This window comes from Sinocyclocheilus rhinocerous, unplaced genomic scaffold, assembly GCF_001515625.1.
Source record: "Sinocyclocheilus rhinocerous isolate Xijiao unplaced genomic scaffold, SAMN03320098_v1.1 scaffold376, whole genome shotgun sequence".
Classification (NCBI taxonomy): domain Eukaryota; kingdom Metazoa; phylum Chordata; class Actinopteri; order Cypriniformes; family Cyprinidae; genus Sinocyclocheilus; species Sinocyclocheilus rhinocerous.
The window spans coordinates 205,323-231,629 of NW_015631723.1; the positions used below are offsets into that span (position 1 = coordinate 205,323).

At 37.2% G+C, this 26,307-nt stretch overlaps 1 protein-coding gene and 1 long non-coding RNA gene across 2 annotated transcripts in view; both read left to right on the top strand.

The window, feature by feature from the left end:
* LOC107741890 (spondin-1-like) overlaps positions 1–26,307 on the top strand; it is a 203,381-nt gene that overhangs the window by 86,950 nt on the left and 90,124 nt on the right. The gene's annotated exons all lie outside the window — the stretch shown is intronic.
* On the top strand, positions 21,930–22,448 carry LOC107741891 (uncharacterized). Its single transcript, XR_001640249.1, has 3 exons — positions 21,930–22,008; positions 22,083–22,149; positions 22,356–22,448. It is a non-coding gene; the product is annotated as an uncharacterized LOC107741891 (long non-coding RNA).

Sequence of the window (26,307 nt, forward strand, 5' to 3'; positions counted from 1 at the left end):
AAAAAACTTTCTGAGACTGTTATGATTATGACTACAATTATTTGGCACAGCAATACTCCATCATACGTTCAACTCATCCATCATAGGATTTTTTAAACTTTGGTCATGTTTAGCATGAGAATCCAACTCTTTAACAGTGTAAATAAGTCAGAATGCATGAAATAGCATTAGACCTCCCCTTTAAACAATTCAGTAGCCAAATTGGCTGGTTAGTGAAAAGGTTAAAGGGGTCATGAACTGATAAATCAAATTTCCCTTGATCTTTTCATATATAACAGTTCAATGTAATATAGAAAAATCCTGTAAGTTTCAAAACTCAAAACTTTCTCGTTTAAAAGCAGCTTTTATTGAAACCAAGCTCAGAAAACGACTCGTTTTGGAATGTGCCACTTTATGAAGTAATAGTGAGGCGAAAGCCGCCTCTGCAGGAGAAGATCAAGGCCTGCTTCTACATCACTGCCTGTTTAGCCCCGCCCACTGATATGCACTTGTAGTAGTAGGATAGGAAATACTACAGAGACACAAATACAGGATTACTCCATCAACAGAACCATATAGATGTCATTACAAGATTAAAAGACACTGTGTAGTGTAAGTTGTGAAAAATAGTCTTTGAATGTCCTTCATTGTGATCCTAACACCGTATCTCGATTGAACGTGAGTGTTGTTGCATCAGGAATCCATTTCACTTTAAGTTCAGAAGCAGCACGAATGTTTGGAGTATGTCACAAATAGAATGGGACATCAGTTTACTGTCGGGATTCGTTGCGTCAATCCATGCCGCATCCAGTGTAGACAGAATCCCAGATTATAATGGGTTCTGTTGTCTAGTCGCATTGCGCCGCTTGCATCCGGTGTAGACACATGGTAAAATTAGGAAAGAGCTACAGATTGCGTCAGTGAAACACTGATTGCTGGTTTGCTTTACTTTACTATGGATTTATTTTTAAACAAGACCGTATAATGCAGGCTTTTTAGACAGAAAGTAAAAGATGATGCAGTGCTGAGTCTGACTAGAGAGGATCCAACAATAATGTCGAAACACATAAGTGTGAGTAAAAGTGTATTTACCACTATTGCATTGTCTGTTCCAGACCGTTTGATATATACTGAGTATTTATACGTTTTAGCCTAAATGAGCCATGTTTTTTTTTTTTTCCCAGAGAACATCACAGCAGCATCCATCTATTATTTTAATAAGCAAAACTGTTAGCCAATCATAGCAGTGGGCGTTTACTTGCGAGTCTTGAGTCCTATTAAAACAGACTGTTCTACAGAGAGGCTCAAAAACAGGATAGAAAAAAAGCCTGTTATTTCTAAATTATGATTTATTTTTGATGTAAAATCACAGTAACATTATAAGTGAACCTCAGATAATATTATAACATAAAAAAAAAATGCAGTTAATGACCCCTTCAATTTAAAACCCTTATCACATTGCTGCCACAACCCATCTTAAAACAGTGGACATCCTTTTACTTGACTTTTACTTTTAGTCATTTAGCAGACGCTTTTATCTTACAAATAAGAAAAAGTAATTAAAACTAAAAGCTAAAACTCTATAAATACTATATATAGCGATACTTATCCTTTGCCGGTGTCCCTGCCCGGTGGAGTCGCACGGTAAAGTCGATGGTCTTTACACTCTTCGGTCTGCACACGACCGCAGCCGCGACCGCTGTAATAAAAAGATTTCTTTTCTTTTTCCCCCAATAGCTTTTTTTTAGTAAAGTAAAATAATTGGAAAAATATAATTTAACATATACTAATTAAACAAATACTATTGTGGCTTTTGCAAAAATAAAGAAATGAAACACAAAGAAAGAAAGAAAGAAAGAAAGAAAGAACGTTTTCCCATTGTATTGTGTCTATAAATGAAGACATGGAAATATCTTGTCTCTGGTGTGTATATTGATCTGCTAGTTGCAGACTCCATCAGAATGATCCTTGTTTGTATTTACTGCAGTTGCTTGTATATAATAAATTACAGAAAGCTATCCTGAGTATAAATAGGACCAATTAAACAGCATCCATGCCTGGATGGGCAGACAAGCTGTGACTTTTTTTTTTTTGTCTTGTAATCTCTTTTTCACTTTTGTGAGAGAGCCCCCGTTATGAGTCTGTCAGAGAATCGACTGCCCGGATCCTTCTAATGGATGACACACAGACAATGACCAGTCGTTCTACCCCTCCTCTCTATTCCTTAGGTCAAGCCATCACAGAGATCTTTATGAAATACCTCTTCCTCTCAAAACACATCTGTTTCCTTTCCTCATCATTACACCAGACTTTATGGCATATGGCAGGTCTCTCAGAATAAACACATACTTGCGTGCTACTCTCAACCTCAGCCATAGTTCACTGACTCTCTGATGCATAATGCATAAATGGCAGACACTGACTCAAATTGACAGTTCCAATAGTATTGGCTGCCTGCTACTAATAACTTAATTTGCCAAAGTTTGTGAGGCATGGCATCGACTCTTTGAAAGATAGTCAGAGCTTAGTTCACATGCAAGTGCACGAATATCCATGAGAAGATCTATTTATTTACAGTCTTGAGGTAACCATCTAAAGATGAGTGACTGGTCAGATTTAATTTTTATTTTTGTAATGTTGTGGAGACCTGAGCACCCAACTGAGCCTTTTTTCTCCGTTTTTGTCACGGATGGACTTAGAGTTCCCAAAGTGTAAATACAAATCAATTAAATTAGACGAACACTTCCTGCGAGTTAGATCACAACCTCCACGCCGGGGTCTTCCGTTTTTTTCCCGACCTCCACACTGAGCCCCACGGTGTCTGACTATTCTAATATTGTGGGGATGAATGAACAGGGATATAGGACGATGCTGATGGTGGAGCAGACGCTCGCAAACTATCTCTCTCCGTCACAACATCATCTCTGAAGGCCCCAAGGCTTCCTACCAAGCTGGTCAGAACAATGTCGGCTTTGGTTGGGAAAGCTTATACGGCAGCAGGTCAGGCTGGTACGTGTCTGCACACCATGGCGGTGTTACTGGCGTACCAGGCCGACCTGCTTAAGGACCTGAGCGAGAGCGAGGGGGTATATTCCGATGTGGCTTGCGTCAACCCTAGTAGCTACGGAGAGACATCTCTGAAGGCCCCGAGGCTTCCCACCAAGCCGGTCAGAACAACGTCGGCCTTGGTTGGGAAAGCTTATACGGTGGCAGGTCAGGCTGGTTTGTGTCTGCACACCATGGTGGTGTTACAGGCGTACCAGGTCGACCTGCTTAAGGACCTGAGCGAGAGCGAGGGGGTTTATTCCGACGTGGCTTGCGTCAACCCTAGTAGCTATGGAGAGACATCTGTGGTTTAATCTCTCTGAACTGCAAGACAAGAACAGATTCATCCTGCTGGATGTTCCGCTCTCGCCTTCTGGACTCTTTGGCGACGCAGTTAATACTGTTGTCGAGAGGTTTCAGGAGGCGAGGAAGCAGGTGGCAGCATGCCAAGGGGTTTTCTCCGAGGGGCAACCCGCTTCGCATGATCAAGGTCACGCAGTGATGCTTACGTGCCTTAGACCTGTGGAGGTAGCCTTGGTTCCTGTCACAAGGCCCGGTGTTGGGGGCTCCTTGTTGTTGCATAACGCTAACAATGGACACCTCTATCACGGGCTGGGGAACGTCTTGAGTGGCTGCTCTGCCCAGGGTCTGTGGGAAGGCCGCCATCTCTCGTTGCGCATAAATTGCCTGGAGATGCTGGCCGTGTTTTGTGCATTGAAACACTTCCTTCCAGACCTGAGGGGCCATCATGTGCTTGTTCACACAGACAACACATTAGTGGTCTCCTACATCAACCGCCAGGGGGGTCTGGCGAGAGTACGCCGAGACAGGGTCTGTCTTCTGCTAGTAACCCCGTTCTGGCCGGCCCAAATATGGTTCTCAGACCTTTTGTCCCTTCTCGACGGCTCTCCCTTGGATATTCCGATCAGGAGGGACCTCCTCTCTAAGGTGGGGGGCTCCATACTTCACCCCTGCCTGGAGTAATGGAAGCTGTGGGTGTGGCCCCTAAGGGGGCACAGCTCTTAGCATCAGGTCTCTCAACTGAGGTTGTTTAGACCATACTCCAATCCAGAGCTCCCACCACTAGGAAACAGTATGCCCTGAAACTTTTCACTTCTTGGTGCGGACAGCGATTGCAAGACTGAGTCAACTGCCCAGTTGGTACAGTTCTGGAGTTTCTGCAGGAGTGTTTCTCCGCAGGGTAATCTCCCTCCACTCTGAAGGTATACGTAGTGGCCATAGCTGGTTAACACAACCCTCTGGGTGATCAGTCATTGGGAAGAAACCCACTTGTTACTCATTTCCTCCATGGCACTTTGAGGCTGAGGCCAGCACAGTGCACCAAGGTACCCTTGTGGGACCTGGCGGTGTTTCTGGAGTCAAGTCAAGTCACCTTTATTTATATAGCACTTTATACAATACTGATTGTGTCAAAGCAGCTTTACAGTGTCAAACAGGAAAATAGTTTGTCAATAATGTAAGAGGACAATAACAAAGAGTCATTTTTCCAGCTGAAGTCAGTTTATTGATGATTCAGTGATGACATCATCCAGTTCAGCTCTCTTCCAATAGTGTCTGTGCAATCAGTCAAGCGTCCCCACCTAAGCAAGCCAAAGGCGACAGTGGCAAGGAACCTCAGCTTTTGTCACTCATCATATTCAATTGCAAAGGCACAGGAAATGCTGCATGTTTTACAATACAATGTTTTATCCGCATCTACAAGAGTGCACATATTAATGGAAATTAACATCATAAAGTATTTGTTTTCAGTAAATAAAAATGTGGATCTTTTACCTGATTCTTTTTGTTTCTGCGTTCATGAAATTATTTGGTGGTAGTGTACCAATCTAGAAAGGACTGCTGCATCCTCTCCATCCTAGTACTCAGAACCGACCTTCAAAATGTGGAATATTTTCAAAGTTACTTGATTTGTATTACTTTACTGAATTGGGTGCTAAAACAATTCAGGTAGTGTGTAAACATAAAACAACACCATCAGTGACCACAATTCCTTTTTACTGAATCCATACAGTACAGTATATGTACTGCCTAGCATAAAGACTTTATCATCAAAGAACAAAGCTTTGCCAATTGAGACTTCCATTTTCTGAAAGGATCTCTCAGGGCAAGAAGTGGTTAGTAATGATATGTATATCCAGATGGACACATCTGCGCCACGTCCCATCTATCAATTGTGTCCGTGTGTGAGTGGCCTCGCTACAATGCCATGCTTCAATCCCAAAAGCATCAGACTGGAGAGATCGCAGTCTTTGAACATCCTCTGATAAATGTGACCTCTGGTTTACAATCGCTCAGGCGAGATACAAACTGTGACACCGATTCACATCCTACCACATAGAAGTCAGAAGACACATAGCTGTAGGAGTATTACATAACATATTATTAAATAAAGATGATGAATGGAATATGATTTGCCCCTAATAGCCTTCTTTCTTGCTGCACATCTGTAACCTCTTCCATGGCCACTGTGCCAAAGTCTAAGGGGTGGCTGGAGGATAATGCAATGACAAGAAACATTTTGTGATGCCTTTTCACAAACAGTCTTAAACCATAAAGACTTTGGATGACCGCAACTTAGTTCTTTCTTGTTTTCACTTTCTCTCTCATCGTCCATCAATTACATGCCAGAGCTGGTGCCTCTCTTAGGGTCTTGTGTCACCTCAGGCTGCTGAATTGTTTGAAAAATGCTGTCCTGCATAATACTGTTGATGATTATTTAATTTCAGTCAACTGGCAGATTTTTTGGGTGCTTGTCAAGTCAAATATAGCGTTGGGCATAGCTGTCGCCTTTTAGGAAAACAAAGAGAGTTTTCAAATAGAACAGCTAAAAAATATGTTTTTTGGCAGGCAAAACTGTTATTATGATTCAACATCCTGCAATACTAAGCACAGGCAAGAAGGTCTTAAAATGCAGTTTGAAATTATGATTGTATGAATGTTTGTATGTGAAATTTGTGAAAATGTTTTTTTGATGATTGCAGTTTATCAGTCTGGCATATTGAAAGCCTCAAATTAGGGCTGGGCGATAAAACGGTCTCAAAATGGGATTGCAATAAAATTTATGTCAATAACGATGATTAACTATCACACAGAAGAAATAAACGTGACAGCCCAACACATTATTAACATTTTGGTTAATTGGTGGCTAATTTGTATGAATACATACGATCAGTTTATGCGCCACTGATGGTTAGGTTTAGGGGTTGACCTACATGCTTACTTTTTTTCTCTCTCTGATAATCATGTTTCAACATGGATTTGACTGCATTTAATAGTACTAGAGCTGTCACAAATATATTAAAAATGATTAGATGTCATACAAATTATTGAAATTAACAGCCTGTTTTACTGTTCACTTAGAACATTATGCATAAACACTTTAAGAATTAACGTTTTCCTATTTTTTTGTGAAAGTGAATTTTTGTGTATATATTTTATTGAAAATCCTATAATAGAATTTACCAATATGTATTCCTTTAAACCATTGAAAACTTTGAATATATTGTATAGGGTGATAACTACTTGAATAATAATATTTTAAATTAAACACTCTAAACTATAATAATAATAATAATAATAATAATAATAATAATAATAATAATAATAGTAATAATGCCTAAATTATCTTCTCCTCTAGTGAATGAATCTGAACCAAATCAACTGGATCACTGAAAACCACCACCAAAACAAATTATTCATTCACTGATGACTCACTATGTTGAATGGGGGAAACAATAAATAAAATAAAAGCTTCATGAAGATCCTACATTAGAATACCAGCATTTGGGTTTGTAAATGAAGGCATACTTTCCATTATAGAACTAATTTCCACTACACCTTTAAACTGCTTCATTTTGTGCAGCAGAATATAGATTGTTTATATTAATAACAAGGTTTATGAGTCAAAACTGCTGAGGTCATGTGCTTATTTGTTGGAGGTCACTGCTGAATATTTCAGACCAGGCTGTAGCTTGGAGCTGGACTATTTGTCTTTTCCAAAAACAAACTTTTAGACACAAAGTAAGTCTGTCCTTGTAAAATAACCGATGCCTTGTTTTGCTGAATGAGACTGAATGTTATATGCTGTAGTATAATGCAAACAATAAAGTGATATAGCAGTGCTACCTATAAAGATATGATTGTTGTATTTTACATTTTAATTAAATTGAAGATATGGTCAAAAACCTTGTGTGTGTTTTTTTTTTTTTTTTTTTTTTTTTACCACAGTATACAATAATATCTACCAGTTGACGTTTCAGGTTCTAAGATAAATGTGATTTTGTAACATGTTCCTGGATCAACATTTTTTGTTGGTCTTGAAACAACATTCCTTTTAAAGAAATATGAATACACATTAACAACACCTAATTTACTTTAAAAAGATCTAAAATCTAAAATTAGAGTGTTGTCAAAGCCCCAATTCCAGCCCTAAACCTAACCATGCAATGTGATCCTGATCTTGGATCATGTTCTGCTGAATTTTCATGCTGGTCCACGTTTCTGCTGATTCATGTTACTTTGTTACTCGTCTAGCTACTTTATCAGCATAGTCAAGGTTTTGTCCAACAAAGCATTGGTGACCATGGTCGGCTAGCACGGTTTATCTTCTGAAGCTAGTTGACTAAACTAGTCTTATCACTTAAGCTACTTTAGCAGCCTGATGTCGCCTTTTTAGCCAGGCAATTCCAGAACACAGTTTCGTGAAACAATATGGAACATTAAATGATCAAACCCCTTCAGGGGTTTTCAAAATCCACAGGTGACTTGGGGAGCTGGGAAGCAGGGCCTGTCGCTGAGCTACATGTGCTAATGTTTCATTCATTTAGCAGTCCATTACACCTAAGCATTAAGGGCTCCTGGGCCAAGTGGAAGGGTCCTGGTGACTGAACACTGCTGCTTGACAAACTGAGCTACTGTGCCTCCATGCCCATGACCACATCACAGGCATCTGGTCATGCTGATGTGAAATATGATATCCATTTCCCTAAGCCTCCAAAAGCATTTTACATGTGCAAAACAAAGCTATAGGGCATGAGCTGCTTTCTTTGTAAAAGTAAAAGATAAATACGCATAAGTTTTAGTCTTGAATCTGTGGTTGAGCCTTATTTTTCATGTTTATTAATTTAAAGTTAATCAGTACAACACAATCTAACTAGTGTTGGTAAACAAACATGCTCATCACTATCCAATCAGTTGGGTTTCACTCTGGATCAATGCCTTGTGTGTCTATCAATGCTGGGCTGTTTCAGATTAAAAGTAATCAAAGATAGGCTGAAAACTAGGAGTGAGAGAGAGGTTTTTAGCCACACACACACACAAAAAAAACCCTTATCAAACTGTAACAAAACGTCTCAGGTTACTTAAGTAACCATGGTTCCCTGAGTAGGGAACGAGACACTGCGTCCTCTAGGGGTCGCTATGGGGAACGCCTCGTCATGACCCGTGTCTGAAGCATACATTGAAAAAACACCAACTCGTTGGCCGGCGACAGCCATGACGCTACTTACCTAATAAATCTTAGTAAAATTCCACTCAGCTCTTTGTCATTTCTAGACTAAAATGCCCATGGTGTGCAGAGAACTTGTTTGATTTCTAGACCTGGAAAAGTCATGTAAATTGCTAAAATATTAGAACTGCGTGGGCACTTTTATAATGAATAGCCATTTTTTATTTTTTTTTTAGTTCTGACAAGCAGAAATTGTGAGTAAAAAATATTTAATCTAGTAAATCTCAAACTAATGGAAAAGTCATGTGAATTAATTGGTAAAATAGTATAAAAATCATAATGACATCACTACATGTGTTTGTTCCACCAAGATGATTGAGCACAGTTGAGCATGGTTAGCTACTGTGCTGGGAACTCAGGGCCTGAAACTGTTTGTAATCATTTTGTACAGAGTTTTGTTCAAGTGGATAAGAAGCATTAACTCTTTGTTTACTGAACTTGGAACAATTGGTGAAAAAAGAATGGTGAAAAAGTGACTTATGAATATCAGAATATCAAATTTAAACCACACATTAGTAGCTAAAGTAGCTAAACTCAGTCATGTAACACTTGGACTCACATTTGATGAGTGTCAGCATATCCCAAAATACCCACACCTGACATTGTGATCTCTGGCATTTTGGGGCATGTTTCTTTCTAAAGCATGAAGAAAGCATTTAGCGACACACCTGTTGTAAGTAAAGAGTCCTTTCCAGCAACTTTCTTAACCAGAGGAAAGCACTTTGATGCTGTGTTTATAATCATAGCTGGCTGATATAGCACACTGTGACAAGCACCCAAAGGCTCTTGAGCAGAGATGCAGTTACGCCCACCCATAAACACATGCACACACAAACACACGCTTACAGAAGCATGCAGAGGATGCACGCATTTACAAAGATGCAATTCAGATATGCTGAATGAGAGGCAGCATTTGCTTGTGTTAAATTACTTTTGATTATGGGCTGTTCGCACACTGAGCTGCTTATTCCATCTCTTTCAGGAACAGGCATAGTTTGGTTTTAACATTTGAGGGGTTATTTCAAATAGATGCACAGCTACACATATACATACTCAGTCTGTACAGTCTTTAAAAAATAAAGGTTCCAAAAGGGGTTTTCAGAGTGGTGCCATAGAATATACTTTTTTGTTTGTTTTGTTTCCCCACAGAACCTTTGATGGAACAGTTCTTAATAGTTTTTTTAAAGAACCATGGTTGTTAAAGGATAATAATAATAATAATAATAATAATAATAATAATAATTTGCTTAAATTTAATCACCCTCAGGCCATCCAAGATGTAGATGAGCATGTTTGTTCATCACAGCAGATTTGGAGAAATTCAACATTATCACTTGCTTATCAATTAATCATCTGCAATGAATGGGTTCCATCAGAATAAACAGTCCAAAAAAAAAACAGTCCAAACAGCTAACAAAAACATCACAATAAACCACAAGTAATACACACGAACCCAGTCCATCAAGTAAAGTCTTGTGAATTAAGTGAAAAGCTGTGTGTCTTAAAAAAAAAATCACCATTAAAGGCAGAGTAAGTGATTTCTGGTAGCCAATGTTGATATTTGAAATCACCAAAACAAACACGGATGTCATTATAACATAATTATGTTTTTTATCATATAACAAAACTTTTGCTTTTGGCTAAAATACAAGTCTTTATTAATATTGCTTTCTCCAGTGGGGGAAAAATAAATGTACTATTAATAACTAATAACAATAAAAATAAATATAGTAATAAAAAAAAAACTATTTTGGCCAGAAGCAATATTTCAAGTTCAAAAGTTCAAAATGTCTTAGTTATAAATTTGTTTCTTAAAAACATGCAGCTTTTCACTTCACAAGACATTAATGGATGGACTGGAGTTGTGTTTATCATTGTGATGTTTATTATTTTTTTTATCAGCTGTTTCATTCTAACGGCACCCAATCACTGCAGAGGATCCATTGGTGAGCAAGTGATATAAAGCAACATTTCTACAAATCTGTTCTGATGAAGAAACAAACTTATCTACATCTTGTATGGCCTGAGTGTGAGAACATTTTTCGACAGTTTTCATTTATGGGTGAACTATTTGGATTCAATTTAAATCGGATTGATCTTCTGCTTAAATCACTCACTCAATGATCCATTCACAGCAGTTAACAGCTTACTCGAGGAGAAGATAGTTAGTGAATTATGACTTAAATGTGAGTCTATTCCCCACACAGAGTGATCGTGTGACTTCAGAATTCATATTGACTAAATACATTCATACTTTTATGGTGCCTTTGCATCATTTGTAAAGCTTCAGTTACCTTTAATTGTAATAGCATTGAAAATATGCAAATCTTTCCTTTTGTATTTCAGGAAAATAAAAAGTGTTTGAAAAAGGGCGATTAATTGATACACTTTTCCCATTCAGGGAACTGACTCAAAACGATGTAGTATACATGCCAGACCAGTATGTGGCGCTGCAATGAGACGTGAGCTGATGACGTCATAGTTTCAGAAAATATACGGATTCGCTGTCCACACGAAAATGCAAGGGCGGCGTTTTCAGATTTATCCACTCTGGGACCCGGTTTAAAAAAATATCGGTTTCACTCTCCCAAAACGTCGGATCCGTGTGGACGAAACGCCTATACCATACAAAATGTATGCGTATACAGCTAAACACGTCTCCGTGTGGGCGGGGCCTAAGTTACTTGTCCAAACCCAAATGTTATGATTCAAGGAATGGTATACTAAGCACACACACAAACAAGCAATAATATTTACTTCAGCTGACACACTTTATGTATGCAGCGCTGTCTTTACACCGCTCTGTCAAAGCTATAAATTTGAATCATGTATTGTGGCTCATCTTTAATTCATGTGACTCTCTACATAAATCTGTTTACTGTGATAGTCTATACCTGGCCTGTTTTATTTATGTAAATAAGCCCTCTACACTGAGAGATTTTATCTAGCGTAATATGCATCTGATTTGCATGGTCACTGAGTTTCCCTTTCTTTTGAAGGGCCAAATTAGCCCCCAGTCAAAGCACAGGCTGCATTGTTGCTTTAATGTAATAGATTGACAGATTGACAACCAATGTCTTAAAGTAATGAACATTTTGACCCTATTCTTTATAATGCTTTGGTGAACATTAATGAACACACTCGCACATTTATATGCTAATAATTTTTATATGAAGATGTAGTTTGAAGTAATTTACTCCTTGATCCTGAACAATCATTATGGGTCAGAGCAATTTTGAGTGCAATCACAACCATGCGCAGAAGTGGTAATGTTCCTCTGTTATTTTTATTTTTATTTTTTTCACATAAGATACACAACATAAGAAACATAAAATGCCCTCACTCTAGAGTTTTATTTTTTTATTACATTTATTTTAAGATCATACAGTAAAATACTTTATCATACCACTTTAATTTAGAGAAGCCATAAGGGCTATTTTTACTGTCTTTTGCTGTGAACCAGGGGCGTAGCATCTGTATATGCATTGTACGCACATGCATATGGGCCCGGGCTGATTGGGGGCCCGCCGAGGGGAACCATTTAACCCTTTCGCACGTGAGTTTAAAATATTCTAGCTGAGCCCCCAGCGTGAGTTTTTTTTAGGCAACCGTTATTTTAAAAGACCGTATCGCCTTATTGTTTCCATGGTGACGCGTCATGCTTGTCATGTGACACAACGCAGCCACAATAGATCTGTATGACACATGGATCGCTTTTATTTCGTTTTTCCTGTTTTATTCAAAATATTCACAAACATGCTCACTATATTATGAAATATCTGATATTCCGATTCTGAAATATGTGCAATTAAATCTGTTTGGTAGTTTAAACACTTTTATATCGACCGTGTTAGTTGATCTATACCGGGTGATGGGCGCCGCCATGTTAGTTCGCGCTGAATCCGAGCTGTGGGATTTACAACACGCAAATTCATCCTCTCCTCCCGAAACACGTTAAAGTAGGTCTCCGGTAAACTGGGAGAAGAGAAGAGTAAACTTTATAGTTACCTACACAATCTGTATATGATATCAATAAAAACATGTCGTCAGATTATATTTGTAAGGATCATTATTGCCGTTTCCATAGACATCAGCGTGCATTTTACAAACTGTAAATGTATGGTTTTGCTAGTACTTATGTGTATTTAAATGTCTGAAACCTAAAATAAGTAGTATATGGTTGAAAACAATGATTATTTGTGATAATATGACAAGCGCTTAGCGCGTCCGATCTGGCTCTGCGCCAGGCAAAGCGCGAAAGCGGATTTAAATTCAGCAGTTGATGACGTGAAGCACTCAAAGTTCTAATCACACCGGTGTGATCGTACGCGTCAAAGAGTTAATTAAAAAGAGGGAACGGATTCTTAATCTGTGGCGTAAATAAATAAATAAATATATTGTCTGCATGTCATGTGCAGGGCTCAGTAATTTCCTGTGCATTTGTTATATTGCTGTCGTAGAACTGCGTAATTTATTTATGAAAATAATAAAACAATGTTGGCAAAAATTTTTGGCATTTCTGAGGTAAATGTTATCTCATGACTATGCACAGGCTGTTTTATTGACTATTTTTGAAACACTGCTTGATTGACCGATTAGCCTACATGAGACATTCGTTTAAGTTGTTCTGATTTTTTCCAACATGTCTTCTGATATTCATTCATGTTTATCTCATGCTGGAACTAATAGAAAAATAGATCATTGATTAATGTACCGCTTGAACTGAGTACAGTGATCTCACACCACATTAAAGAGTGGGAAAACACATTTATTGTTTGTATTTCATGATAAAATTGACAATTTAAAGGGTACGATTTGTGTTATATTAAAAGTATCACACGCTTATTGCAGTTATTGGGTGGCTGGTGTGCTATAAATAATGAATACACTTGAAAACGTTAAATATTATTTCCAAGCATTTATACGTCAATAAAACAGCTTATGAATAGTCATGCAATGTTATTTACCTCAGAAAAGACAACAATAAAGACTGTTGGAGCCCACATTAACCTATAACGTTTGGGGGCCCGTACAAATGTTTCTGTGTATGGGCCCGGGGTTGACTTGCTACGCCACTACTGTGAACATAATTAAATTTTCTTGAATTTGACATAAATGTTGTTTTCTCAAGGTGTCAGCTTAATTGTCTTGTGATTTTAACAACAGAAATTGATTTAAAAGCTGATTTTTAATATTCTTAATTATTCTGTTGACCCTTCAATAAGCTCTGCTTCAAAAACAATACTGCTCAGTTGTACATGTTGTTCTTGACCACCATATTGTCATATACACACCACGTTTTTAATCTATGAATTTATATATATATATATATATATATATATATATATATATATATATTAAACATATTAAATATATTAAATAATATTTCAATATTACAAATTAGTTTTGAGTTAATTTAAGCTTACTCAAATATATATTAATTTGTATACTGATTAAGGTGGTGGAAATAATAACTAAGGCATTTACAGAACCTCTGAGTGTGTCTGAGTTGTGGAAGTGTTCAGGTCATTATTCTTTTCAATTGTAATTGCTATCAGATAAAACTAAGCTCCTCGTTTTTCAGTTGGTGGTTAACTGATCAATTGTGGTTGTAAATAATTTGTACATAAGCAGATGAATGCAACTTCTTCACATAACTAACATAATTTACTGCATGTAAAATATATAAACAATTAAAATAAAAAAGCAACAGGCATGTTTTAGCATGCAAGTGTTTTCTGTCAATGCCATTTATCAATATTTGCCAATGCCTACCAGCTGAATAATTATATAGTTAATTCAACCCCAGGTATTTGGAAAAATGGTAATTACGAAGCCTTCAGTCAGCTCCAGCGAGAAGGATGAAAGCTTAATGGAACGTAGATGAATACTCAGAGAAGACATTCATGACAGTCAATTAAGCACAAACAATAACAAAACAACAATGTTATTTATTTATTTATTGAAGACATAAAAAACCCGTCCAGACATCTGCCACCCATTCTGCTTAATAAAGTCTGTCTGCTTTCAGTGTTTATAACCTCAAAAAGACTCGAGACAGATTTACCCAAAATCTCTGGGTATGTGCGAAGAAGGAATTTTGCACGTTTTAGCTGTGTTAACTCTGCTTAGTTAAGGAAGCCTGATTGCTTGACACCAACTGCTGAGGATGGAGGGCGTATCAGAAGAAACATGCTGCTGAGGAAAGGAAAGCAGTGGCTTTCCGTGACCCACTGGCATTGCATTTGCCTGAAGAGATTATGAGGACAGTAGATGACAAAGTCAGCTTGGACTCAGAGCTTTGCATATATATATATATATATATATATATATAGTCTCAAGTAAAAAAAAAATCAAGTAAAATGCAAAAGGTAATCTAAGATAATGTTAGTAAACTTAGCAAATTACCAACATAGCATCTATTCAAAAAGGACCATAAACAATTTTTCAAATCATTTTGAAGAATCATGTAGATCTAATAATTCCTTAGGTTTAAATTTTTTGTAGATCTACTCAATCATTCCTTAGGTTTACTTGCTTACTTTTAATTAGTCTTACTAGGACTGGACAGGACAGGACAGGACAGGACAGGAAAGGAAAGGAAAGGAAAGGAAAGGAAAGGAAAGGAAAGAGATTTACAGGGTTTGTTGAGATGGAATTGATTGATATGTATATGAAATTTCATGTGAAAATTCCGCTGCCTTTGCTGCCACCAAACACAGAAAAACAATAGCCTCATTTTGAACCATACCATTCTGGATATGAACTGGATATATTTTAGTGCACAAAGAAGCAGACTAACTGTATTTATTGCAATAACAATTTGTTAACTCAGAAAGAGCCAAATAGTTTTCCACAGCATGGTATGTTCTGTTTATTTTAGAGAGGCTATTCTTAATGGTTAGAATATATATATATTTTTTAATAGATGTAGTGATGTAGATGTAGTGGAAAATGGCAATATAGGTTAAACAATAAACTCATGGTTAAATTGCTTCAGCTAATAGAGAGCAGCTTTGTCTACAGCACCATAGTGTTTAAGCAGCTTCTTCACAATAACTGTTACTGTTACCTGAAAGTAATGTACCGATTTTGTTTGATGTGTGTATCAGGGCCTCTGAGATTTATTAACCAGCAGGAGCAATCCATCAAGAATTTTACTGCTTCACTGCCACTGCAAGAAGTAATTTCCAAAAACCAGTGAACTGCACTCACCAGAGCCATTCTCTGGAATATGGCAGAACAACGGATTAGATGAGTGAGCAAAAACTGTCTGCACCTTAATACAGACCAATGACTGTATGAGGGTCACTCTAAGGAAAGGATGCCATTTGTATGACTTATTTACGATAAGAAAAACATGTTGACCTCTAATCTAAATATTTGCGTAAATGGCAAAATCTGTATTTATTAAATGTGAGTTTGATATAATACTCTTGTCAGTATCCATTTCCAAAGTACACTCAAACTAGATTGACAGTTCAAATTAGGTCAACATCAACTGAGAGTTAACATCCACTCCTTCTCCTTGGTCTTTCTGTTGTAACTTTGTCTGCCCTGATAAATGACTGTATCAGGCTTTACAAGCACACATGCCATCCCCATAGTTGTTCCGTCCACAGTGGATGACCACAGTTGGCTAATCAATTTGAAATCCTTCCAGAGAGAATGGAGGTGCTATTCTTTAACTTATCACCTTAAAGTGGAGAAGCATTCGATTTGACCATCACCAAACTGGCCTTTAAGATCCAAATAGAACCTTTCACCAAAGATTTATGAGCTCTATTATCCCTACTGTACCAGAAGAGTTACTCTATCCATTTGGGAGGAAATGCATTAGAAATGTTAAAGGAGACAATTAATTCCTGACCATGAAATCAGTATCAGTGTTACCAGTGTCCTATAGTGGAAGTTGTTAGCATTCTGTCTACTTTTTACTAATATTGGCTTTGTGTGTGCTGAGTCTGACATGGTGAATAAAATGGTTATGACATCAGAAAACCAATGTACTGGAGATGACTTCCAACAGTGTTGCAAAGTGGATCTTCTGCTAGTGCCTAAGGCAAGGGGAGAAATCCAAGACAATTATTTAGCATTAGTTGGACTTTGCAAGCTCTCTAGTTTTCTGCTGGTGATCTGGCAACTATCTTTTCTTGGCCATGTCTTCTTTTTTTGCACATTTACATTATAAAGAAATTAATCACCATTTTGTAGCCTAAAATCTTACCTTATAATAATAATTTGCATCATTTCAGAAAATGAACGAATATAATCAAATTCACATACATACAGTCTGAAAAAAGCATGCCTCCTAATATAAATGGGTTGAATAAAGGGAGGTATTTGCATGCTAATTAGCACTTATGATCTTTTTAGCACAAATATTAACTCCAGGGTGTTCATCTGGGATTGAGTGCCATTGGGAGACTACAGAGCCAGCTGCTGATGCCAGCATGGAATGTTCTCGAAAGCTTCTATGCATTTACCATAAACTGCAAATGCATTAACGATAGCAGTAGTTGGGCACATATGGCTTATCTTTGCCAAATTGGTGTTATATTCACAAAACCAATAGTCTGTGCATACTGTAAATGTGCAAACTAGTTCAGTAATAGCTGGGGTTATCTACAACTGCACTGGCATATGGGGTTATTTACTTTAGTAAAGCAAAAGGTATTGCTAATAATTGAAAAATTCTATGATAATCACGTGGGTAAATAAAATGTGTTTTATTTTTAAGCAATACAATCAATCAGTAAAGAGAGATGAAGTCTATAGGTGTATCGTTAGTGGTGTAATGATATTAAAATAAAATAAAATAAAATAATCATCATTAGGAAAACAGCTCACAGCTAGTGTTCACACCCTTGTGTCTTTAATTGTATTGAATGTGCTAATCATAAATATATATTTAAAAACTGTGCTTGCAGATAATATAATATTCATTATATCAGTAAAATAAAAGGCCACTTTTATGTGGACTTAAAAGAGAATACATATTGATGACTGTATTTAAAATGAAAATTATGTAATTAATTACTCACCCTCATGTTGTTCCAAACCTGTAAGGCCTTTGTTCATCTTCGGAACACAACTTAAAATATTTTTTGGTGAAATCCGAGAGCTTGCTTACCCTGCATAGACAGCAACGCAACTACCACGTTCAAGGCCGAGAAAGGTAGTAAGGACATTGTTAAAATAGTCTGTGTGACATCTGTTGTTCAACCTTAATTTTATGAAGCTACGGGAATACTTTTTGTGCGCAAAGAAAACAAAAATAACGACTTTATTCAACAATTTCTTCTCTTCTGTGTCAGTCGACGCAAGTTCACAAGAGTACCACGATGCATGCGTGTGCATTCCTCTGATTGAAAACAAGGTGCAGCTAGGGCTGTCACGATAACCGCAATATCGCAATACCACGCTATTGACGAGCAAACCGTGACACAGAAAAGAAGAAATTGTTGAATGAAGTCATGTTTGTTTTCCTTACAACGATTCTGGGCCTTGAACGTGGTAATTCAGTTGCTTTCTATGCAAGGTTCAGCGCATCCAGGTTCTACATCAGAATGCTGGCTCCTGTGGCAGCAGCAGCACCACATACATTCGTTGTGGTACTCTTGTTAACGCGTGGCAAAGACTGACACGGAAAAGAAGAAATTGTTGAATGAAGTTATGTTTGTTTTCCTTACAACGTTTCTGGGCCTTGAACGTGGTAGTTCAGTTGCTTTCTATGCAGGGTCAGAAAGCTCTTGGATTTTATCAAAAATATCTTAATTTGTGTTCCGAAGATGAACGAAGATCTTACGGGTTTGGAACGACATGAGGGTGTGAGTAATTAATGACAGAATTTTCATTTTGGGTGAACTAACCCTTTAAGTACTGTACATCATAGTAATGTCAAATTAAAACTAATTATTAAATTTAATTTAATTGGGTCTAAAAGCACTATAAAGTTTGGCTAACTGCATTAAATATAAATGTAAATTATAGCAAATTTCCATAAAATTGCAATTAACATGCAGTTGAGTCTCTGAAAACATTGCATTCAGTTCACACTTAAATATATTATTTTAAACTATATTATTTCCCTTATAAGCACTCTTTTTAAAAGTATGCTAAAGTGTACTTTTTTAAAAGGGCATTCTTACGTCATGAATTAAAAGAGTGTGTAGTGGTCAGTGGTGTAATTTTGACATTTGTGTGTGTTGTAACAGTTAGTGATGTTATAGTGAATGCTGTTTTTTTATGATTTTACTGTCTTTGGTTTAACTGTTTCTTATAAATTTGAATTAGGTGTATAAATAGTAAGACAACTGACAAAAGGCCATTTTTTAAAACTTATTTAGCATGACTTTGTCTGGAATTAGTAACAAGAGAAGTTAATAAATATTGCATTATCCTGGCATGATAACTTTAATGTCTGACTGAGAAATTTGAGAGATTTTCATATGCAAATGTCCACATATTTGTAGACATACCCAGCTGGTGTGTCAACACTAGCACAGAAAGCCTCAAAAATATCAAGAGGACAACACTTCTTCAGTCCTTGTTTTACCCAAGTCAGGGCCTGCCAGAGTGATTTGGCCTGCTCTCACTGGTAATGCCACAGGCTTTCATCAGAAGTCAATGGGAGCATGGCACCGTTTCCTCAAGGCAGGCCACAATAAGTGGGCACACTTAACCATTAATGCTCTCCTACTGGGCATGCCTGTGGCTGTCCGGAGGTGCTGGATGCCATGTGTTCTTACAAGCCAGAATTTTCTTGTCATACTCTTACAAGCTCTTGTGCATGTTCAGTTAGCCAGGGGTAGTGTGATAATTGCAATTAAGAACTGTTTCACAGCAAAATTTATCTAATAAATGAGGCGATGTTTTACTCTTATGTAACACAAAAAGATAATTAAACCATCCACAATGTCTTATCCTTACAAAATGACTGACTTGTCAAACACAACATGCACTATTATTTGTGCCTCAGTAGCTCAGAGATGGTCATGCAATCTGCCAGAAAAAGCTTGTTAGCCCACTCAGGCTTGCAATGTTATGGCAGTTATTAGGGGATGGAGTAATTGTTTTGGATTTGAAATGGTGTAAGAGATGGTAAAGCAAATGAGGCATTTGCCAGGCTGTCTGATTAGCAGAATGAGCGGGACACATCTTCTCTTACTTCAGCTACTCTGTTATCTCTGCATTTTAATAGATTAACATTCTGGCTTCTTTCGGTCTGCCATTCAGATAAATAATCATGTTTGGGTTATGTAACGCCTGGATAAATCAGACAAACAATTATGTATTATATTTAACAAATAATCCAACAGACCCCCTCACACAACAACCAGACCGGGTGCCGGGATGTCTGTGAACAAACCCCATACCACTGGTTACCATGGCAACCAGGACACCTCAGCCAGACCAAATCAAATTTATGAGCTAATGGCATATCGAGAGATTCTCCCTCTTATTTCATTTTCTCTGAAACAGACGCATACTACCTATTGATAATGACTCATTTAATTAATTCATAGCTAAACCTGTCTTTGACCTTTCTATCATGCATATCCCCAGGCCATTGTGTGTATTATTACTGTTCTTGTATATTGTCTTTTGTTCTGTATACTGTTTTATGCGTGCTTATGATGCATTTTATGCGTGCTTAAAGCTGCAGTCCGTAACTTTTTTTGGTTAAAAATGATCCGAAATCAATCTTTGAGCAAGTAAAAAAAAACAGCCAGTGTTCAAAACTATCGCCTTACTTTAGCCCGATTCACAACAGTTATCTTATCAAGTCAAGTCAAGTCACCTTTATTTATATAGCGCTTTTAACAATACAGATTGTGTCAAAGCAACTGAACAGCATTAATTAGGAAAATAGTGTGTCAATAATGCAAAAATGACAATAGTAAACACAAATTTTTCAGTTAAAGGCAGTTCATCATTGAATTCAGTGATGTCATCATCAGTTCAGTTTAAATAGTATCTTTGCAATCAAGTCAACGATATCGCTGGAAATAAAGTGACACCGGTGCGGTGACTGACTGCCACACATACTCTTCAGAATATCAGATTCATCCGCGCTGGAGCCGTGCTGACTCACAACTCACACAAGCTAGATAATTCCGCACACAGCTGCAATTCCAGGTTTTCAAACAGAGATGGCGACAAAGAGGCAAAACTTACGGACTGCAGCTTTAATGTAAACTCACAATACCATGTTTGGTCTCTACAAATTCATGTTTTAATTTTCTGAATGAGAGTGTATATTATATGTTGATACCCATGCAATATATTAGTGTTCTAGGAATCTTTCATAGTTTTTGCATCAACACCCAATCCAGTTACATATGCAAAATACCATGCTCGAAGACAAAGAGTCATAGATGTTCCCTCCGAAAGTTTAAGTCACCATTAGCTCACCAACCCCCTGGAGGTGTGACCTCCATAGAAGTTACAAGGCCTCACATCAGTGACCTCGCTCTTCTCTTTTCTTCGGTGTTCATACTCCCTTTTCTCTCGGACATCCAGTCCGACCGTGACCTGCGGGACCTCTCCCCTCACGTTCTTCAAACTCGGAAGAACGTGATCGCAATTACAACACCATCAAGCCTTCAAACCATCAAGACTTTTTTTTATCTGAGACTGCATCCAGACACTTGTTCAATGGTCAAGGCAATGCAAGTATTGCATATTTAACTAAACAAAACAGAGGTTTAGTATAAGCTGTAGACCCCATTGTAAAACGGTGCTGATGGTTTCACTCAGGTGGTTAACTGACTCATTTTCCATAGCTGCATTCTCTGGATTCATTCATGCACTTTAACTCACTTTTGTATGTATGTGTGAGTGTGTATGTATTTTTGTTAGACTAGTTTGTGTTAGTGTTTAGTTAATAAAACTTTTGTGCCCAAAGTACATGAGTTTCCTATTCTGTCAATGCTTGTGGATAATGTCCCTTTTACAATCCGATCTTGTTACATGCTCTAATGCACTAGTACTGTAAGAAAATATTTTCTGTGGCCATGAAAATATAATTTCTTAGAGTGTATATAAAATTGCACTAAATGTTCACTGGATGTACAGATTAGTTGATGGTAATATTACTTCTGCTACAGTTACTACTGGCAGCTGATATAAATAATTGTAATTAATTATAATTAATTGTAATTATTTATATACATTTCTCGTTTGAGCTAGAATTTGCTAGTTAAACTATCTTTCATCCCTAACATGGAATTAGTTCTGTTAAATTGAGCATCTCAAATAATGGTTTGATGCACTTGTTGCTGCTTGCAGGTTTATGCTACATAAATTCACTAGCCTAGCAGTGGAAAGATGATTTGCATTTTCTAAAGGTCTGAAATGTTTAGGACACTGGTCCACCAGGACTGGAGCTGTATATACCTGCTTTAAAACTTCTAAGAGAATCAAGTACTCTTGGAGACAACTTAATCACTGTAGTAAGTATTAACAAGCCTTGCTTGTTCCTACACACTGATCTAAAAGTAGAAACAGATGTTTTGCTTTGCACAAGATCTGCTGGAGAATGCCAGTGGGATGGATGCTTTGCCCTCACCCAAAACCATCTGCTGCTCTAAATGGTATTCATGGACACACTCTGGCTTCATATCAAATCATGAGGTTCAAATGCAGTTGTCTTGCAGTTATGCATATATCTATAAAGATTGAATTAAAATCCATAATATACTTTCAATCATCAAGGCTGTTAAAACTAAGATGTATAAAAGCATAAGATTTCACTAGAACCTGAAACTTACATCTACCAAAACATTTAATGTGTTGACAGGTTTGTGAGCAGATCTGCCACTGTCTATGAGGAAGGATATTGTAACTAACAAACAAACAAACAAACAAATAAATAAAATTACTGACAAAGGGATTATTGAAAGTAAAGTAACCTCAGTTATTTCTGCACTTCACTTCACTTTACTAACTTCACTCTGAATCTTCACTGATTGTGAAAGTTTAATTACTGATTTTTGGGAGGCTGAAATGAAAGTGTTAGTAAGATTAATTACCACACACACATAATTAACTTTCTTGCATGTTTCGCAACACTTTTATCAACTGATTTATGTGAAAGCAACATGGACCAAAGACATTTAAATGAACCAAAAACAGCATGCTCAAGCATACCTGGTTCTTGTCATCATAGGAGCTATGTTGCCCATTAAAGGGGTCATATGATGCGATTTCAATTTTCCTTTCTCTTTACTGACTCACAGCCTGTAAGTACGTTTTTTCATATTTTATAACGATGAGCTTTGTAAAAATCGACGCGTTTCAGAAAGGCGGGGCATAGAGGAGAAACAATAATGCACATTATATGGAAAATAATGTGGTTTTTTTTTACCTTAAACCACATAAACACATTACATTACACCAAATACACAAAATAATGTTCTTTTTAGCAACGTCATATGACCCCTTTAAAGTTTCAGTACATGTGTCAGAACCACCGTCTCAATGCAGCAGACCTCTCTCTGTGTGTGTGTGTGTGTGTGTGTGCAACAGAGGAATTCCTGGTGCTGTTTTAACTCCTATGCACAGTTTATAAGCTCTTTGTGAGTAATAAGCTGGTCAAAATGCCACCATATGTACACACATACAAGTGCATTTAGCCTAGCACACAGCATTGTTTTGGATGTTCAGTAAGTTTTCAAATTATATATCATACAAGTGTGTCCAATCAGGTTGTAACTGTATCCTTATGGCTTTTGTTTTGTATCATTAGGTTCAGTGTTAAAAATGACTGTAAATGCTAAATTAACCTGGACTGTATATATATATTTTTTTGAATGACAAGTGTAGACACACATAAGTGCAATCCTGTATCAGACAAGCTACCGTGCTCTACTATGTCCGAAAAGCCATAAATATGGAGCTGATTTTGTTGTGCGAACATCAAAATCTAGTAGTTTACAAATCATGCAATATGGTAAAAGTGTTTTCAGGTCATAACATAGTATTGTGCAAGGAACTGCACAAAAGCAAGTCTTTATTAATCAACAATCTACCCTGTTATCACAATTTGTGTGAAAATAAATAAGTTGTTAGTGTTCTACTGCCACTAGTGTTCATTTTAGGAACTGCAGTGAATTGTATGTATAGGTATGTCTGGAGTTTTGTAAGTAGAAGCACATTTTTCCAATGAGCCTGTGTTGAATTAATTGCTAACTATTCTTTTAAGGAAATGTGATTATTACTGCTTTCACGATTTTTATTTATATTCTGCACATGGCTGATCCTCCTTGTGTTCTGTCAGAAGAAATAACCATCTGCCCATCTGCCTGTCAAACCACACTCATCCCTCTGTCCTCCATTTTAATGCACCCATTCACTAGACATCATGTCCTGTGAGGCAGCTCGAAGCTCCGTCCAGCTGTTTTACACTTCCCTTCAGATTTTGGACAGCATGTTCATGTTAATGTAAAGCCATCGTGGAGTCCCTGAGCACAGCTAAGCTCCAGACATGATGTTCATGGGCACACTGACACGATCAGCAACCACAACGAACGGCTCTAGCTGTGCATCTGTAGTATTTTCGTGAACTTTTGCTCCTTTTGCCCTCTGGCCACTGTAAACGTTGTCTGGCTTATGACAGGATAAGAAAGGTGTCTCCAGAGAAACAGTGAAATATTCAAAAGTCTCTTTAATGACGGAGGACAGCCAGAGGACCGTAAAGCAGCTGCTGTCTCATCAGATTCACTGTCAATATATTTTCTCAGCTGCCCTTCTGATGTACTAGACATCAATCAGCTCACCATTAAGGATTGAAATTGTGGACACTTTAACCGAAAGCTTTGCTCCATTTATCACAAAAGCTGACAGATATGAAAGATAGCACTGCCTCCACTGTTATTAAAGGATGATTTTTATTTCTTAATAAGTCTCTGAGTTAAAGGAATAGGTTTTCAAGGGAGAATGACAATTCTGTAATCACTTCTGTCTTTCACAATCATGTTGTTCCAAACCCATATGGCTTTCTTTGTTCTGCAAATGTTTTGAAGAATGTTCACACTCCTCTTGTACTTACAAATTACATATTGTAAAGAAAAATTACAAAAAAACACCCTAAATGTACCAAAGTCTACAAGTAGTTTCTAATTCACATTATTCATATACAATATATAAAGACTTCACACAAAGCTACAGTATGACTTTGCCAGTGTGATCTCATGAGTATTCATGTATTTTAAAGTTTGATTCTACCACACATACATATACTTATTGTTGCATAGACAATAACAAGTTTTAAAAACACAATAAAAACATCTCAGGTTACAAATGTAGCTATGGTTCTCTAAGGGGAAAGAGACACTGCATCGAAACGTTATTGGAACGCCTCTGCGTGACCACGTTTTGAGGTACGTGTCTAATCAGTCCAATGGAGGAGCAAGATGTCACGGGTGGGCACATGACGTAAGTGACCAAGGGTGTATTCCAGAAAGCGGGTTTTGTTGGAAACTCAGAGTTTGTTAACCCCAGAAAAGGGAAACTCAGGGTTTTTGGTTCCGGTAAAAGATAAAACTAAACCTCTTGGTAAGTTACCATAGTAACTTACTCTGTGAACCTAACCTGGTCGGGAGCAGGTTTTCTTTGGTAAACCCAGAGTTTCTTTCGGTCTCCTCCCCATTTTTAAAACGTAAGCAATGTTTAAATACCTCATTCATTCATTCACGCTGCAAAAATTGCTTTTATTGCTGAGATTTTTGCCTTATTTCAAGTACAAATATCTAAAAATTCTTAAATCATGATGCATTTTCTATATAAGAAAAAAATATATACGATATTGCATCTTGTTTCCTGGGGTAAACAAGTAAAATGAATTGCCAGTGGGGTAAGAAAAATAATCTTAATGAAAATGGAAACAAGATCATTTTTCTCATTTTCATCATGCAGACACGGTAAATGTGACAAAAATTACATGACTTTTTATACGTGATCCTGTAGACGAGGAGGCTGCATTAATTCGCGGGGAGTTACATTTACATCAGGAGAGGATTTAATTGAATTTGATTTAATTTATTTATTTTGCCATATCCACATGCATATTTATTTGAACGGTACCATTTTTACATGGCGTTCACTTGATAACATCTGGTTGCAACCTCTAAGTAACCTAATAATTAGGATTTCCTTTAGGATTTCCAGTGTGGTTGGATGCATTGATTACACACATTACAAAAGCAACAAATTATTATTTTCCCTGTTGGATTTTAATATTGGTATTGTGGCCATCTCCTCTTCATCTGTCAGTGATGCTGGTGCAGGTTATCCTCCCATTTTACAAGTCTCTGCCTTCTTGCTGTTGGCTTCTGAAAGGAAAGTCAAATGTTTTTCATTACCCTACTTAAGAAATGTAGCATGTTGGATTAGATAACATTTAATTATGTGAAATAGCATTAGACTATGTGAAAAAAGCTGCTGCACATTGAAATAGATATACACTGAATATTTATTGAATGTCAAATATTTGTAAATTAATGTAACGTTAGCCTACACCCATTTCACGCTTGAAGCTTTACCTGATTGAATTATGTTTTTATGTTTCATTTTTTTCTGCTGCCAGATTTTTTTTCCTTTTTTGTGTTTGCCCGTGGGATAACATTACAATGAATATTAGTTCAATAAATTACCTTTCTGCCAGTTTTCACCTGATAACATTGATTTAGAATTAAAGCTACATATTCCGTAGTATGCAGAAGTCTTTTTGGCGGGAGCTGTTGCTATGGTGA